The sequence below is a fragment of the Agelaius tricolor genome, unplaced genomic scaffold, assembly GCF_023055355.1.
Source record: "Agelaius tricolor isolate 1412-34295 unplaced genomic scaffold, bAgeTri1.0.p SCAF_23, whole genome shotgun sequence".
In the NCBI taxonomy this organism is placed as follows: domain Eukaryota; kingdom Metazoa; phylum Chordata; class Aves; order Passeriformes; family Icteridae; genus Agelaius; species Agelaius tricolor.
In genome coordinates, this window is record NW_027269283.1 from 8,267,050 (window position 1) to 8,270,696 (window position 3,647).

At 51.1% G+C, this 3,647-nt stretch overlaps 1 long non-coding RNA gene across 1 annotated transcript; it reads left to right on the forward strand.

The window, feature by feature from the left end:
- Positions 1-3,366, forward strand: LOC139599441 (uncharacterized). Its single transcript, XR_011682238.1, has 2 exons — positions 1-1,158; positions 2,186-3,366. It is a non-coding gene; the product is annotated as an uncharacterized lncRNA (long non-coding RNA).
- Positions 3,367-3,647: the final 281 nt, after the last annotated feature.

Here is a 3,647-nt window from a genome sequence, read left to right on the forward strand (position 1 = left end):
TCTGAATATGAAGCTTCTTTCTGCTTAAGGACAAGACAGAGACTCTGCAGGTACCAGTGACCTGGAAGCAGGATTCCCACTTTCCACCATCCACACAACCTCCAGAAATCACTTTGCATTACATTTTGGGCTTAGATGCTCAGTTAATTCCCCACAGATTCCCATTAAAGTGCCTCAGTGCATGACCTGTTTTGTTGGGTTTTTTTAACTTAACTTTATTTTTTTAAACTTCTCAAGTTTTGACTCAGTCACTTGCCTGGGAGGCTGCTGTGTGAAGGTGCATGAGGATGGACTGGAGCATTTAAATGGAGGCCCCCAAACAGGAGCATTTTTCCCTTAATCTTCCCACACCACTGGGGATAATAATTCCTCGCAGGGCTGTTGCACAGCTTGATTCATTAAGGCTTATGAAGTGCTTTTAGCTCCAGCACTGAAAGGCTCTGAGCAAGTTATTTTGGACTGCTCAGGTGTTAGGAGGAGAGGCATTGCAGAAGGAATACAAATAAATCAAGAGAAACTGCCCCTTCCTTCCATGCATCCCCTGCCCCGCGCTGTTCTCCATCACTGTTGGTGTCAAACAGTTAATTTACAAGCCCAGCACTTTACAAAGCCCCTGGAGCACCAATTGTCCCTTTCTCATGCAACATCAGCTCCTCAAAACAGCCAGCTGAGTCTCCGGGGTCAGCCTGCTCCTACCCTTCCCAAGGCAACTCCAGCCTCTCTCCAGAACCGCCTGGGTATTTATTTTTGGACAAGTCAGACCCAGCACCATCCCCCTACAGCAGGATGCACGGGAACAAGCCCGGGCTGCTCTGAAATGTGCCATGTGCTTGGCCCAGGAGGGAACACTGGCTTGGGGAAGGTGACCCAGATATCCCACCCAGCCCATCACCCATCAGGGCATCCCCACAGCCTGGCAGGACAGCCTGGGAGAGCCAGGGGCAAAGGAAGAGGCTCGGGGCTGGGGAAGGTGAAGGCAGCAGATCTTTCACATGGCTTTCCTTCCCCCTCCCTCCCTCACCCCGTCTCCCTCCCCTCCTCCAGTCTGTTGCACAGGAGCTGCCGGCCATGCTGTTCCAGTTCAGGGGCTCCTGCTACAGAAAAGATCAGCTGTTGGAGAACCCATGGAAAGCCCTGGGGGAGAGCCATGGCCGCAAGGTAATCAGCAGGCAAAGTTATTACCATTATGCTGCTAATTAATTCCCAGCTCATTACGTTTCCTGTGGCTAATTTGTACTCGCCGCTGATTTGATTAAACTCATCTCTATGCTAATAAATGTGTTTTCCATTTGTTTTAGCGACTGTAGGAAGAGAGCCCGGTATTTACATATTTTGACGTTTATCAAATAAAACGCGGCGCCTGAATTAATTCTGCTCTGATTTATAAGTGCAGGGGGGAGGAAGGGGAGCGAGGGGATGCTGAGGGTCAGGCATGTGCGTGGCACAGTGAGCTGGGGGGGCTGGGATGCTCCTCACGTTTCATCCTCCCAGCCCCATCCTGCCCAGGGATGCTCCTGCAAGGCGGCCTCCACCTGCTCAGCTGCCCCCCTGCCATTTATTTCCCCTTCCCAGCTAAGTCTGGGGATGTGGGGCTTTGATTTGTAGGTACATTGCATGGTTCAGCAGCACCTCATCAGGTGGATTTCTCTTTGTCTTTCAGAAATTGCTCTAAATGAAGATTAGGTTTACACTGCAGCACCTCATTATAAGCAGTGACTGTGTTTCCCAGTCCTGTTCATCAGGACTCGCTACAGTAATATCAGACAGCTTGAATTTCTGATCAGGGGGAGGAACAGACACCTTGCCATGCACACAGATTTATTTTAGGGATGTGTTTTACCCTCTCTACCTCAATAACTTGCAGGGCACAAAGCTGCCCTCCAGCATCTGCCTTTTAAACCCAAGACTAACTCTTAAAGGCAGATCATCAGCAAGTGAAACTCTGCTCAAAACACTCCTCCTGTTTCCCACATTTAACTGCTGCAGTATCAGTCTTCTCTTCATTCGGGGTAAATCCTAACAGAAAAACACATTGAGAGTGTAAATCAGTGGGATTTGTGCATTAGCATCACTAAGGGTTTGTGAAACCCAGCCTTTCCTTTTCCCGGGAAAACTGGCAATGGTCACCAAGCACATCCCCTCTCTCTACATGTGTGTTCACACGTGTCATCTTCTGTTGGTGCAGGGACATCTGTGTCACACAGGATGGAGGCCAGAACCTCTCAGGAAGCGTGGACTGGGGAGGCCTGAGATGGGAGCAAGGCAGGGAAACGTTCCTCTTCTGGGGCTGGAAAAGGCACAGTGGCTCAACAGGGATGCCTGGTAATCCAGGGAGATCTAACCCATCCCAGTCCTGCTTGGTTTTGTCTGGAAAATTGGCTCAACCCAAGAGGGATTTGTTTTCCCTCTGCATGCTCACTTTGGGCAGGGTTCTCTGTTTTCTCTGCCAGATTCCTGCAGGTCACACCAGCGGCCCCGGGGCAGCCCACAGCTTTATTTCACACTCCCAGGAAAACTTTCCCAGTTAAGAGGAGCCCCAACAACGCCACTTCTCACTCTGGCAGTGAGACACCTTCCACCGCCGCTGCTTCACCCCAGGCAATCTGAAACAGCTTCATTGCTTAAGTAACAATTAACAGCCCTGTCTTTTGGGAGTGCTTCTGGAGCGCTGCGCCTCCCCTGCTCCGGAGCCTGCACTCTCCTCCTGCCGTGTAACCCAAACTGTGGGCATCCCCCAGCTCCTGCCCACCCCTCATCCTGCTGCCTGCAAGGCTGTGAGGGGCTGCACCGTGCTGCCAGCGCTGACCCGGCTCAGCCAGGGCCCTGCTGATGCTTCCTCTCCTCTGGCACTCGCTCCAAGGCGGCGCAGACGCTCCTGTGATGCTGCTCAGGATGCACAGGGTGGAGGTATCCCACCGGCAATGCAGTCACTCACAGGGCGGGCCCAGGGCATGGCAGGAGGTCCCTGGGCTGTTTTTAACACCGGTCCCCAAAGAGGAGCTGGCAGAGCCCTGCCTGGCTCCCTGCTCAGCTCCGGGTGTGCACCTGAGCAATGGGGGCTGCCTGACCTGGGGCACTGCCTTGGCCACTCACCCAGACTCCCAGCAGTTCTGCATCTCTAGAACAACCAGCTAAGCCATGCAGCAGTGGATTGCTGGATGTTTCTCTTCCTACAAAACCTTTTAAGCCTTTGCAAAAGCGGGAAGTATTACGGACAAAAAACCCGCCTTGTTTCGCGTTAACAGCCTTTGCTTTTCCTGGCGAAGGTGGGACAATAGCCACACGCTGCATGCTATCCGTGTCACAAAGAACAGAACCAAAAGGCTTCAGCTCAGGACAAATAAAAGTAACATTGATTCCTTTTTATTTTTCCTTTTTTTTTTTTTTTTCCAGCTGGTATCAATACATTAAACAACCACGCTGGAAAAGTGAAATTGATTCAAGGCCTTCAGTGCTCCCTGCCAAAAAAGCCTCCTGCAAGGATCTATTCTGTATTGAATTACAGTCTGGAAAAGTTCAATAGGTTATTGTACAAACAGAGAGCAAAAGCCCGTCAACAATGGAGCCAAAGTGATTGTGCAGCTCCTTTGTGCTTGCCAGCCCCGCGCCCCTCACGAGCTCGGATGTTAAATCAGTTTAATTAAAAT